We start from the raw sequence: 15,291 nt of genomic DNA on the forward strand, positions 1-15,291 counted from the left end.
TGGAATAGAGAGAACAAAGACATTTCTCAATTGCCATCTTTCTTTTTTTCACATATCCAATTGAAATGGGATTTAATCACAAGTCAGTTGGATAGGTTTCTTTAGAAACCAAGTAAAAATAATGAGCTAATTGTGACACCTGAAAGTCCTGTGGACAGAGATGTGAATATTTACAATGTACTCAATATAAGTTTAGAAGGACAGTGGTCAAGATAAGAACGGCCTTTAGGAAAAAGAAGTCAGTCACAGCATTATCCTCTAACAAAAATTATAATAAAGTGTAACATCACTTTGCTGTATACCTGAAACTAACATAATATTGTAAATCAACTATATTCCAATATAAAATAAAAATTAAATTAAAAACTATAAAGCACCTAGGTTGATGTTTTCCTGATGGGTGTGAAATAAACTGTGAAATAAATATATTTACATATTTTAATTGGAAGGCAAAACAAATTAAAATGAAATGATAAAGAATGATGCTGTAATTGTTATAGACAGAAGCCCCTTTAATTTGTGCTTGGAACCGGCTTTCTAAATTTCATTTTAAATTAGACTGTAAGGTGAAAAATATAAACTGAACTGATATAGAAAAAAAAAGTAGCATCAAACACATTGTCCTTTCAGAAATATTTTTCAGCATGAAAGAGGTACATATAATCTTTCCATAGCACTTAACCTATACATTGTGTGACCAGCAGTTTCAACATTGTTGACAGTTATTATACACATGAATTAAAGTTTTCTTGTCTCCAATTTAACCTTCACCAGTCTGACAGTTATTCTCCTAAACAATGCATCTGATCATGTCACATTTCTGTTTAAAAGCCTTCAATGGCTCCCACCTTGTTGCAGAACAAATACTAAATTTCTTAGCAGGCCCTATAAAGACGTTAGCAGCTTGGCTCCCCAATCTGTTTCTCTAACCTCTAACCAGCCCCTCTCTCACATCGTTTCTTCCCTCCAGGTACTGTGTCCTGCATGCGGCCACATCCGACATTGCTCCCACACTCCAAACCTTCCCTTGTCCAACGTCATCATACAAAGCCGGTCCCTTCCCTGGCCGGTCCTCTTCCCCAATTTCTGCTCCTTGATCTCATGTGACTTCTTCAGGATCCTTCCCAGAGAGCATCTCTTCATGGACAACTTACCACAAGCTTGCCATTCTCTTCCCTCTCTGAGTTGCCACAGATTCAAATGCCCTATGAATTGTTGATTTCCACAGGGAGGTACCAGCCCTACTGTCCTCTTGGCACTCTGGATTCTTTATCTATGTATCTCTTCAACATTTCCCCATGGTTGTTTAATAAGCATCCATGAAAATTAAAATACCTAAAACAAACCCTCCCCTCCCAACATGCCCTTCTTCCCAATCTCAGTTAATCTCCCTTTGCTGGCTGCCTTCCAGCCATGCTGGCCTCCTGGTTCTTTCCTCAAAAGCCATTCATACTCCTGCCTCAGGACATTTGCAATTTTCTTTGCCTCTGCCAAGAACATCCTTCTCCCTAGCCACTGGGCCCCTCCCTCAAGTCCTCCAGGCTTTGACTCATCTACTAAGTAAGGCTTTCCTTGACCTCTATCTAAAATGGATTCAATGACTCCTGCATCACCACCCCTGCTCCACACACCTTTCCCTTTCCTATTTTCCCTATAGTTTTTTTTTTTTTTTATCACTTTTTTATAGGCTGTATATTTTATTACAGGCATGATGGATGAGCTTTGCACCAAAGTTCAATTCAGTGATGCTGACTGAGGAAGCTTGTTAGAAGGTGTAATGCCTGCCCTCATTTACAGAAGTGAGTAGGAGTCAGGAACCCCAGTTTCCAAGCTCCTTTCTGAGTAACTCTGAGCACATTTCATAGATTTTCAAGATCCATCTTCTATAAATTAGCATTAAAGAGGATAACTGATTAAAAGTACAACAGACACTCAAGGAACCTTAGTGAAATGGCAGCTGTTGTTACTGTTTTCATCATTAGCTAATTTAATTTTTATTTTTTAAAAATTATATCTTAAATTTATTTAGCTGTGCTGGGTCTTAGTTGTGGCACAAGGGATCTTCAATCTTTGCTGTGATCTTCAATCTTTGCATGAAGGATCTTTAGTTGCAGCATACAGGATCTATTTTCCTGACCAGGGATCAAACCTGGACCCCCTGCATTGGGAGCTCGGAGTCTTAGCCACTGGACTAAGTAAGTTCCTCTTTAGCTAATTTTATAGTAGCATGTGATTTAGGGGGTTGTTCCCTAAACACTTCAAGCCTAGAAAGAAACTTGTTGCTAAATGTAAATATATATATGTGTGTGTGTATCTTTTCTTTGAAAACTAATTTCAGTTTTGAATTCAAATTATAAATAAAATAAGTAGAAAATGAAGGCATCCTCATTATCTAAACAATTGCTAGTTTCTGTTTAAATAGAAGTCATTTATTTTTCTGACTGGTCTTACTTTTAGGCTCCAAGGCATGGCTTCATTAAATATGACTAGATGTCAACATATCCCCAAACTGCTCCCTCTTTCAATAGATTATAAAAATCTGTAGCTTTTTAAAACTTCTATATTCATTTGAGGTTTAGATAGAGCTAGATGGTGGTAAGTATCAGTAAAATGGAAAACAGCAATAAAGCTCTTTCATTTTCTTTCAACTATTACAGGGCCATAGTTTCTGAATGAACCTTATTAGAGATTTAAAAATGACACCAGATGCTTGTTTCATTGATATTCAGTCTTGCAGCACGAAAATCTTATTTCTCTTATTTGCATATTTACTACTAATTAAATGAACTGGATAAAAATTAAGATAATGCTAGATTAAACATGGTCACAAATTATTTCCTGCTCTTCCCCTCATGGGATTATACTTCCTCTCCTTCCTTGAATCCAGGCTGGCCTGTGGTTTGCCTAATATTAAGTCTTCCAACATGAAAATCTTATTTCTCTTATTTGCATGTGAAAGAAAGTAAAGTTGCTCAGTCGTGTCCGACTCTTTGCGACCCCATTGACTGTAGCCTACCATGATCCTCTGTCCATGGGTTTTTCCAGGCAAGAGTACTGAAGTGGGTTGCCATGTCCTTCTCCAGAGGATCTTCCCAACCCAGGGATCGAACCTGGGTCTCCTGAATTGTAGACAGACGCTTTACCATCTGAGCCAGCAGGGAAGTCCACCAGGGAAGACTTATTTGCGTATCTACTGCTAATTAAATGAACTGAATAAAAATTAAGAAGATGCTAGATTAAACATGGTCACAAATTACTTCCTGCTCTATATTGTGGAAGTATATATCCTCTCTTTCCTTGAATCTAGACTGGCCCTGTGACTTGCCTTGACCAAGGGGATATGAAGGTCCTGACAAGTGTAACTTCCAAGTCTGTTGCTTCTGCTCTTCCCCTCCTGGACTGGCTAGACTGCCACAAGAAAACAGGATATCCTTCCACATCAGCCAAGTGAAGGAGGGCTGAACTACCTGCAGACAGCCCTGTCAGCTGTCCAGCCAGGCTAGTGAGACAATCTGGGACCACGTGATCCCAGCAGAGACTCCAAGTTCATGAGTGACCCTTGCGGGAACCAATCCAAAGTACAGAAATGTCATCAACAGGGAGGACTTCCCTGGTGGTCCAGTGGTTAAGACTTTGCCTTGCAATGCAGGGAGCGTGGGTTCATTTCCTGGTCCGGGAGGTAAGAGCGCATAAGCCTTGCGGCCATAACACCAAGACACAAACACAGAAACAATACTGCAACAAATTCAATAAAGACATTAAAAATGGTCCACATAAAATATCTTAAAAAAAAACAACAAAAAAAGAAATGTCATCAATAGATGCTTATTGGTTTAAGTCACTAAAATTTGGGGTAGTTGTATAGCAACTGATAACTGAGGCAGCAGTTCTTAAAATAACTTAAATCACAAAAATATTTTCTTAAATATGTCACTTTAATGTGAAATTTCTCTTCTATCAAGTTTAGCCAAGGACATATAAACAGAAAAGAATGAAAATATATATGCATGCTGAAGCAGTAAGATGAAAATTGTAACATTCTGTTCAGGCAAACACACAGGGCAATTGTTTTCATGTATCTTTTTTTTTCCCCTGAAAAAAAATGGATTCATCCTATCATGGAAGAAATTTAAAAGTTGAGAGACATTACTCCAGAAGTGTATTATAAAACCAACTTTTACGTTAGTTCTCGACTAACTGAAACCATGAAGTGCCTTTTGGGTGCCTCACATAGTACCTTGATCGTGACTCATAAGACAGGACGCATACATCCTTTTACATATGACACAATTAGGAGGCAGAAATATTGAATTACTTAAGGGATAAATAATTCTAACCTCTAATACCTATAGGTCAAAACTGGAATGCAATAGATCTTCAGAAGAACAAGAGAGGCCTGGGGTTTGGAGGAGAGTGAGAAGGGTTGGGACAGAGCAAAGGTGGCTGGAGAAGACGGTGATAGGGTGAAGATCTCAAGGGATGAGAAGTCACAACTATCACAACGGATGGGGCTGGCTCTGCCTCACGCAGACAATACCTGAGGGGCAAGCAGAGAGGAGGCTGGTAGGCAAAATGAGATTAGATTTAATTTTTAGAAAAGAAGTTTTACTTTTTCCTCCTAATCTGCCACGACTCTATCTTGTGGAGCTAAATATATCTTTGACTATGTGGACATGCAAATATGAGATTGTGTGAGTGTGTGTGAATACAAGTGTATGTGAGAGGGTGTGGGGCTTATTTAATTGCAAACCACCATCACCACCACCAAGAAGGCTTTAACTGATTGAATTCAGCCAATATCCCATTGGCTTCAGTGATGGAATTCTTTTATTTGTTCAAACTCAGATGTCTTACTAAAAGGATATGAGATGGCTTACAGAACACACACAAAGAACTGAGAAGAAAATATATGAATACATCAAGAAAGAATAAAAACAGGGAGTGGTAATAAGGTTAAGCTGGGGAAGTCGTTTTTAAAAACAACAACGATTTATTTAACTAAACTTAACCTTCACCGGCGCCTCAGTGCATGTTGTCAAAACATCCTCAATGTCAACTTCCTTGGAAGCCAGCGGCACCTCAGAGCAAGCAGCACTCAGGTTTCCTGCCTGAGCGGCTGTGATGGAGCCTAGGACATCTTGTCAAAATTCCAAACTTCCAGCTTTGAAAATCGGTAAACAATTGTAAGGAAAAAAAGAAATATTATTTTTCCCCCTTAAATCCTAGGCAAAACACTTCATGGTATTATTTTCAAGAGATTTCCAGTTGTTGTTTTAAAGGACAATAGTTTTATTAACTTGAGTTTTAACCTGTAAAATTCCTGGCCTAGAGAGCATCCTATTTCCTGCCTGGAAGAAGAAGGTTGTAGGATGCAAGGTGACCTTTGCAAGAGGCACCCATATGTCTCCCAGCAGGATGATTTTGCCACTATTACTAATCATTAAAATGCTTGCTCCTTGGAAGAAAAGCTATGACAAACCTAGACAGCATATTAAAAAGCAGAGACATTACTTTGCCAAAAAAGGTCCATCTAGTCAAAGCTATGGTTTTTCCATTAGTCATGTATGGATGTGAGAGTTGGACGATAAAGAAAACTGAGCACCGAAAAATTGATGCTTTTGAACTGTGATGTTAGAGAAGACCCTTGAGAGTCCTCTGGACTGCAAGGAGATCCAACCAGTCCATCCTAAAGGAAATCAGTCCTGAATGTTCATTGGAAGGACTCATGCTGAAGCTGAAGCCCAATACTCTGGCCATCTGACACAAAGAACTGACTCATTAGAAAAGGCCCTGATGCTGGGAAAGATTGAAGGCAGAAGGAGAAGGGGACGACAGAGGATGAGATGGTTGGATGGCATCACCAACTCAATGGACATGAGTTTGAGCAAGGCCCAGGAGTTGGTGATGGACAGGGAAGCCTAACATACTGTAGTCCATGGGGTCACAAAGAGTTGAACAAGACTGATCGACTGACACAACAACAACTAAATCATTATTGCAGTCATCATGTAGAATATTTCTATCATACCAGAAAGTTCCCTTTTGCCAATTTGTAGTTAGTTCCTTTCTTTTACCTTAACCTTTGGTGATACTGACCTTTTGTTCATTATTTCAATTTTGCCTTTTCTAGAATTTCATACAAATGGAATTATTTATTCTGTACTCCTTGTTGTCTGACATCTTTCATTCAGTGTGGTGCTTTTGGGATTTATCCACATTGTTGCAAGAATTGATGGTTTGTTCCTTTTCCTGGCTGAGAAATATTCCTTTTTGGGATATGGCACAATTTGTTTATCTATTCACCAGTTGACAGACACTCCTTCCCCTAACCTAAGTTTTGGATATAACAAATAAAAATGGTATGGAAAGTCAGGTAAAAAAATAAAAATATTAGATTACTTAAAAAAAAAATCAGACATTAAGGTTTTTGACATCACTTTCAGTATTTTCCCTGAGATAAACTGGAACACACTCCCTTTTTTCCTGTTATAGTATTTAAAACAAGCCAAGAAAGTATCTATGTCTACATTGATACCTATATCTCCTCCAGCACATGACTGTGGCTATCTGGGTGTATAATATGCTATTGAGTTCTTCAGTAGAATCACCCAATGCCATGGCATTATCCCTGAACTGGCTATTTCCCTGGCTGGGTGGGGAAGCCAGGCATTTACCACCTTCATTCAGTGTGAATCTTGTAATATCTTCTGCACAGAGGAAATATCTTGCCTAATGGGAATGTGATTCAGTTCTTCTGACTTCAGTTTTAAGAGCTAAGTGATGTTATGTGGAAAGATGGCTGCAGTTGGCTTGATTGGTACTCTTTTGGAAAACAAAAGCTCTTGGAATTTTTTTTTCTAAGACAAAAAGGGCAATACAAGCACAAGTCTTGAACTCCTATTAATAGTCCCTGCAAGCGCAGCAGCAAAGCCAGTGCATGCCTGTTTCCAAGCGCTTCTGAAATGACAGAGTGCTTTCAAACAGCACTGGGTAGTGCATTTTTCCAATGCCAATGCATGCTGGTGCTGCCGGGCCCTGTCAAATACATAATACTGAAATGCCCAACTGGACACCTATTGGCTACAATGTTCTTGGCTGTTCTCCACCCATCATGTCCTGATATAAAATCTACTTAGAGTAGCAAGTCTATTCTTAGGTGCTTCTTGCAGTGAACACTAACTAAATGATTGGAAGCTATGAAAACAGGTAGGGATGGTTAGAGGATAATGGGGTGGAGGGCCGTGTAAAATCCCATAGGAACAACCTCTGACAAGACAGGATACCTTCCCTTGCTTCAGCAGCGACCATGATGAGGATCCCTACCTGAAAAACAAGCCTTAAATGAAACCTACCCTTTCTGGAGCCCTTAATGGGTGGTCATTTTCAATCCTTTCTGAATAATATCTATTTTGTACACAATGCTTTTCAAAGCACACTGCAAACCTTCTGAGAACAGAAAAAGTGCCCAAGTGGTTAATTTTCTTTCTCTGTTCCCAGCGCACAAGAACTAGAAAAAGAAAGTATAGGTGAGGCTTTTGCTTTCTCTTTCTCATTTTATTCCTCATGACCAAACATCTGTTTACCAGGTTTCTAACAACAAACTGACCACATACCCCATTCCAAGACACTTTCACTTTTCTGGTGAAGAAACACTTTTTTCCCCCCACCCTAGTATTAGTGTATCCCGTCTCCCATTTATACACAATCACTGGCTCCCCAAACCTTCCTGAGCCTGACCCTGGATGATAATCCCCACCATTAGCCAGCTGGGATCACCTTCTTTCCCAACTGTCAAGCCTCAGTGCGGACTACAAGCCAGGGTTCTCCATATGGGGTGTGGATGCATACAAAACTGAGGAATTTAGCTTTTTCTTCTAATTCTGTACAAAGAGAGGTAGATCCTACAATCACAGATGGCATCAGAGTGAGAAATGAAGATCACAAGGTTTTCAGGGATGAGGATGGGACCAAAAGCTGATTTCCAAAATGCAGGTACAGAGTAAAATGAAAGAGAATGTCCAGTCACATGGATGCTTTCCTGCAAAACTGTCATGGAATGAAACTTGTAACCCTCATCACTATTCATTATTGAAAGCAACTCTCTTAATTCCTGCTAGCAATTAAAGAAACGGGCAAACTAAAGAAGCTAAGTCCATGCTAAGTCACTTCAGTTGTGTTTGACTCTTTGCGACCCCATGGACTGTAGCCCACCAGGCTCCTCTGTCCATGGGATTCTCCAAGCAAGAAGACTGGAGGGGCTGCCACGCTCTTCTCCAGAGGCTCTTCCTGACCCAGGGATCAAACCAGTGTCTCTTATGTCTCCTGAATTGGTAGGTGGGTTCTTTACCACTAGTGCCACCTGGGAAGGCCAAGGAAGCTACACCCATGAGTAATTACTATCATTTATAATTGACCATGAGAAGTAAACAGTTTTCATATGTGTTCCGATAGATCACTTTACTTCATTTGTGGATTCTCAAAGATGCGATCTCAAAGGTACCCAGACAGGCATTTTTGTAATCCAACATGATTCTCTTCTAGTCAGGGTATCTTAGGAAGAATTTCTAAGTTTTCTGTTACTTCAAACAAATCTAAACAGCAGAAACAGAAGTCTCATGTGATTAACAAAGCCAGCTCAACTCTGGAAAACACTTCTCTGCCCCAGGTCAACCAACAGTGCCAGGTCTAAGCTGCAAAGAATAATGATGCAAATATGAGAGAAGCAAGTGGTATACCTTCAGGGTGAGGAACAGAGGATATATGAAAAGAACAAGCAAGGTCAAAGCTATTTGGCAGAGCTCTAGCTTTGTAACTATGTGCTTGGAACTTTGCTAAATGGTATTTAAATATTTAAATATCTGTACCTATGGTTAGTTGTATTTTGCTTTTTCCTTAGATAATCTGTAGCAATTGCCCCAACAGTTACATTATCAGTTTCCTTGAGGAATCTTAGATCTAGAGATTAGATTTAAATTCGGTTATTTACTCAGATTTTCTGTGGAAAATCTCTTTTCCAAAGAGATCATTACAAAGTGGCTACACCCCTTACATTTGGTGACAGAGGACAATAAAAATCAACAAAAGGAAAAAAATGTCAACAAAAGTTATGTTGTCATTTTATTAAAATGTGGCTAAAAATACTGGTAAACAACATACTAAACTAAACGCTCTCTGGATGACCAATGATTATAAATAGACTCAGACACATCATTCTCAGCATTCAGAGTGCTATACTGTGGAGTGAAGTAGTACATGAAAAATGCAGATATCAAGTCAGATATATATGTAATGTCCCAGAAGTTAGTGCTATATGGAAAAAAATCCCTGAAATAAACTCCAAACAATAAACTATTCAAAAACACTTCGGCAGCAGTAATTCCATACAAATATAAATGTGCTATATAAGTGTATTCACACTTTTCAGCAAGACTAAACTTTCATACAAAATTACGTTAAAAGCAGAAAATCGATTTGTGTGATTACTCAATGGAATATTTTAAGTGGATTCCAAGTTGCAGCCATTTTAAAAGGCAACATCTTTACAAGTTACTTTATTACACTTTATTATGGTTAAAGAAAAGGAACATTAAGGACTCAGTGCTGCCAATTCAACGCTGGAGATGTGAATTTTGTTGGCATCATCTGTTATGCAACTAACATTAGCAAGATCAGCAATTAATCTTGGAAAAATTCCCCAAACAAAAAACTGATGTGGAGTTTCAAATCTATGATAGAAAGCAATATCTGTAGCATTCTGCATTAACCTAACAGTCATTAATTTCAAAATCTGATAAGATACCCTGAAATAAATCCTTTATTCCCACAGCATTTACTGTGGCACACCCATGTCCCTATGTATAATGCAATTGAAGTTGATGTCATTGATGTTTAGGACAGTATTAAAGTGAAAAGTGAAAGTGAAGTTGCTCAGTCGTGTCCAGCTCTTTGCGACCCCATGGACTGTAGCCTACCAGGCTCCTCTGTCCATGGGATTTTCTAGGCAAGGGTACTGGAGTGGGTGGCCATTTCCTTCTCTGGGGGATCTTCCCGACCCAGGGATTGAACCCAGGTCTCCCACTGCAGGCAGAGGCTTTACTGTCTAAGCCACCAGGGAAGCTAGGCCATTAAAGTGAAGATAGAGCTAAATAATGATATATCAAGTTTTACATTTTTCTTCCTCTCCTTCTCCTTCTCCTTCCTCTTGTTATATTACTTGGTGATTGGTTATGTCTGTAACTGTACATTATATTTTGTTGTTGTCATTTATTCGCTAAGTCATGTCCAACTCTTGCAACCCCGTGGACTGTAGCCTACCAGGCTCCTCCATCCATGGGATTCTCCAGGCAAGAATACTGGAGTGGGTTGCCATTTCCTTCTCCAGGGGATCTTCCTGACCCAGGAATCGAATCCAGGTCTCCTGCATTGCAAGAGATTCTTTACTGGTTGAGCTACAAGGAAAGCCCGTATATTATTTTTTAGTAGATATTTTGGTTAAAATATAAAATAGTCATTCTCAAAGTAGATGTATTAATTAGATATTAAAAGTGCAGGGTTCAGAGCAAAAAGCAGAGCTCAAATCCTTGTTTTCTAACCTGTAGGCTTTAGGGTGGCTTTTTTCCTGGACCACTAGTTTCTCATATGACATATATAATATATACTTACAATAATAAAGAATAACCTCCTTATGGGACTTCTGTGCCATACCAGCTTCCCTGGTAGCTCAGCTGGTAAAGAATCCGCCTGCAATTCAGGAGACCCCGGTTTGATCCTTGGGTTGGGAAGATCACCTGGAGAAGGGAACAGCTACCCACGCCAGTATTCTTGCCTGGAGAATTCCATGTACAGAGGAGCCTGGTGGGATACAGTACATGGGCTTGCAAAGAGTCGGACATGACTGAGTGATTAAGCACAGCATAGAGACTTCTGTGAAGATTAAAGGTCTTGATATATAAAAAGCACTAGAGCTATATATGACACATGGCAAGAGAGCAGTTTCTAATAGCTGCTCTCATTTAGTGGAGAACATCACAACAGTAAACTGTGTTTAGTTCTTGTCCTCTCTCTCTCGAGAAGAAGTAGTAGAGATGGGGATCAAGAGGTCATTAATTTGTCCACAGCGTTTACAGAAGGCCTGCTTGATGCTGAAGGTGTGACCAGCAAACCATATGGCACATCCATGCATCTCCAAGGAAATCCTCCTCCATGGTCTCAGCAACTAAATTATTTCAGCATAACTGCTTTTCTGATGTATTTGGCTTGTGTGAATTATGCAATAATGTTAACTTGTCAGCATTTATCTTAGGGGAGGCAGTTTTCTCTTGTGGCACATTCCAGGGACAAAAGAAAAACAAACTGAATGAAACTCAGTCTTCCGGAGGTAATGATCAATCAAATGATGTACTATATATGGTCAGGAAAAAGAAATGTGACGGCAACTTATGCCTCAAGGCAAAATACTGTTTCATTAATTATTTATTATTTTTATTCACTGCTTTTATTTTACTCAAAAGTAATAAACCCATGTCTGGGGAAAAGTTTGACAGTGACTTGTTCTGATAAAAAACATTCAATACTAGTCCATGATTTTTAAATTGGCTTATCATTTTTTGAGAATAATAAAAGCAGGGAAAATTTGTCTCTCATTTAAAACTTGTCAGCTACAGGAAACATGTTGTTGAAGCAGATAGATAGTGCTGAGCAGGATTATTTGGCAGTACAGGAAACAGACACATGTCATGTGCTCTGAATACCCAATTTACGAATCGACCAAATCAACAACATCTATAACATGATGATAGAAACTATTTGACTTTTGCTTTGACAGAAGACCCATGTGGGGGCCTCTGGAGATTGAGATCAGTCACAGCGATCTCGGCCAGGGTGACATCAGAGATGATAAACTCACGTTACACTGATTTTATAGTAAAGATTTATGTTTCTGTATCAAAGGTCTTATGTTCAGTCTGCTTTCTCTCCTAAAAAAATAGGTAAATTATAAGTATGAAAATTCATTTCCCGTTCTAACATAACCACCATTTTGAAGAAAATGCAAATGCCGTGTATTTCAAATGAGGATACTCTTTAGAATAAGAAATGTTTGTTTTTATGTTAAATAATGGAAAATTTCCAATATACACAAAAGTAGAGATAATGAACTCCATTACATAGCTTCAACAACTGCCAATGTAAGGCAATCTTATTTCATCTAAATCTCCATCTACTCCTCTCTATTTTGGATTGTTTTGGAGCAAATTCCAGTTTTGCTTAAATAGCCACTTATATATAACCACTATATCAATATCACATCTAAACAGTTAACAAAGATTCCCTGAGGTTTGCTTATGACATTTCTCTGATTATATCATAACTGTTATTTTATGGTTGGTTTGTTCAAGTCAAACATGTGTTTGACCTTAGTTCTCTTTAAAAATAGGCTCTCCCTCCTTTTCCCTTTTTTTTTTTTTGTAGATCTTAATTTATTTAGCATATGTAAATTTCTCATGAGCTTTTCTACTAATGTTTTTTGACAGTGATTGATGATCCCTGCTCAAGTTCATTATTTCATTTACAGGTTAAAAAAGGGGTGATTCCAAATTTACCGTTCTTTCTAAGTTAGCTGGATTTCTTCTAAAAAGAACATTTCTTTGATCAATTACGTGGTACAACCCAAGGTATAATTTGCAAAGGAAAGACAGAAAAAAATTCTTTCCTTTATTTACCAGTTTTCATAATATTGAGTACCTAGTATTCTTTGAAAAGTACTAATTTTTTAGTATTATCACAAATCCACAGAACTGTAACACATTTACTGTATTTCAGTTATATATGAATATACTTTTTGATTTTCAAATCGCTCCATCTCTAACTTGTGGAAGTCCATTCAAGTTGAATCCAAATCATTTTGACATGACCCGTCTCTGGATTCCTCAGCACAAGACACTCAAGGCTCATTCTGAACATCTCCAGTCCCATGTCTGAAGCCAGCCATTTCCATAGGAGTGAATCTGTTCCTTAGATGGCAGATGATTTTTGGAGACCAGAATCTGAATGCCTGAGATGCTCATCGCTATTAGGTTAATTGTCTTTCATGAATAAGTTCTGCTTTGCAGAGTCAGAGGTAATAGCAATGTCACCAATAAAAGTAACATCTGACTAGCACCTTCTATGTGGTGTAAATGTGTGAAAAGTCTGCAGAGTCCAATAGTTTCTGTTATTTGAAAAAACTGCCTGCATAAAAATAAAATTTGAATTCACATCTAGAGTCAAGTTCAGCATAATTTAATAACATATGAAGAAGTGTAAGGAAATGTTTTATATTAAATTTAATTAAATATGACATAAGGTTTGAAAGGAAAGGAACTAGTAATGCCTGAAAGATGACAGATGTTTAATAATGTTGACTGTTTATCTCCTTTCACCCTTCCCTACATTTGGAAAATGTACTGGAGCCATACTTTGAGTAATATTTAAGTTTGATTCTTGATTTACCCCAATTTCCTATTTAATCCTCATCTTCAACTTCAGTTTTTATAATCTGTAAAAATACCGAATCACTATGCTGTATACCTGAAACTAATATAATACTGTAACTCAACTATACTGAAAAAAATTAAAAGTTAAATAAATGTGCTTTGTGATAATAACTAAAGTACCTTTATGAGCACCTACAGAGGGTGGTAGCAAAGTAGGAACTTATTGCTAATCTCTAATGTAAGGTTATCTATCTTGAAGATGACTAAATGATAATGTAAAATGAGGAAATATTTCTTGGATGCTAACTATATGTTGGGCCTATATTGGGCTGGCCAAAATTTCTTTCTGTTTTTCCATAACATCTTACGGAAGAACTCAAACAAACTTTTCTGCCAACCAAACATATCTACAGATAGCTATTTGCCCACTGTTCATAGAACTTTTTGCCTCAATTCTCTCCAATTGTTCCTAAGTCTTTGAGGCACCTGGAGAAACCTTTGGAGTCCTCATTATAGTTCTCCGCATCCATCTGGCCCTTGGAGCCTCGTCCTAGCATGCACAGCTGGGGGATCTGTCCAGATGCTGGAGCTGTCTCCACTTTGTCTCATGGCTGACTGAGGCAGTTGGTCTTATGGTTTGAGATCAGAGGCCACAGCAAGGTAACTTAAACAGCTGAAGACTTTGGGGAATAGAAGAATTTGGTCAACAGGGTTAAATGATCAGGAAAACAGGATGAAAGGATACGGATGCCGTGAAATCTTAACTGAATAAAATGGCCTATAAACAGTGGAGACATGGGGGGAGGGGATTATCACTTCTAAGAATGGAAGTAGTGTTAAAAAGACATTTGTTCCTCTTTTTGAACAAAGTTCACCCAATCAAGCAAGTAAAATGAGACTTTGTGATTATTTAAATGTGATATGGTTTATTTAAATAACTTCATCTGAATCACTGAATTTCACCTGCATGTGGGTAGGGGCTAACCAAGTATAAATTTTTGGAAGAAAGGCCTCTGCTCAAGCAAGCTGTGTTCCATAGCTGATCATTTTCTAGACTCAGAGATGCTTCTGAGTTAGAACTGAAATTTACAGGTTCCTAAGCAATTGTGCTTGAGCCTAATTGCTTGTACTTGCTCTTTATAGTCTAGAAATACAATCTTTATAAACCAATCTAATAGACATTTAAAAATGCAAAACATAAGCACAAATGACTAATTATTGGTTAATTTTTTTTTTTTTTTTCAATTCTGGACCATCATTTCTGCCAAATCACTGAGGGCAGTAGTAAAGACTTTTGAATGTTTTTTTTTTTTTGAGAGAACAATCCTCAGCTATTTGTTATGGATCACAAATGATTGGCAAAAGATGCATTTGAATCTAGACCAAAACTGAAACATTTTCTGTTATCTAAATGCTGCCAAATATTTAAATAGGGAAAATTTGTGCTAGAGAGTATTATAGTTTTCATACACATTCACTACACTCTAAGCACCTCCTCCCTTCCCTCTACTCTCCTATTCTTGCTCACACAAGAATGTATACAAATAAAAAATATTAATGGCATATACAGACTAACTGTGACAGAGAATCAATGGCTGAATTCATCAATTACGAATACATCACTAACTGAGCTCTTCCTTAAACTCAACCTTAGGTTAACTCAAGTTGAAAACAAAACTATTAATATAACCAGTGAGGCTAAATGAACTATTGATACAATAGCCAATATCACTGGCAGCATTAATTCCTTCTGCCTTGTTCATCTCTTCCATGTTGATATCCCTTAGATTTCCTACGTTCTCATCCTATACCTACTGTC

General features: G+C 38.1%; 1 protein-coding gene and 1 non-coding gene across 2 annotated transcripts in view; both read right to left on the minus strand.

The window, feature by feature from the left end:
- The window catches only part of CHRM3 (cholinergic receptor muscarinic 3), a 205,573-nt gene that overhangs the window by 174,359 nt on the left and 15,923 nt on the right, over positions 1–15,291 (minus strand). The window lies entirely within an intron of this gene.
- TRNAC-ACA lies at positions 3,090–3,161 on the minus strand. Its single transcript has one exon. It is a non-coding gene; the product is annotated as a tRNA-Cys (tRNA).

Source organism: Cervus canadensis, chromosome 8 (assembly GCF_019320065.1).
Source record: "Cervus canadensis isolate Bull #8, Minnesota chromosome 8, ASM1932006v1, whole genome shotgun sequence".
Classification (NCBI taxonomy): Eukaryota; Metazoa; Chordata; class Mammalia; order Artiodactyla; family Cervidae; genus Cervus; species Cervus canadensis.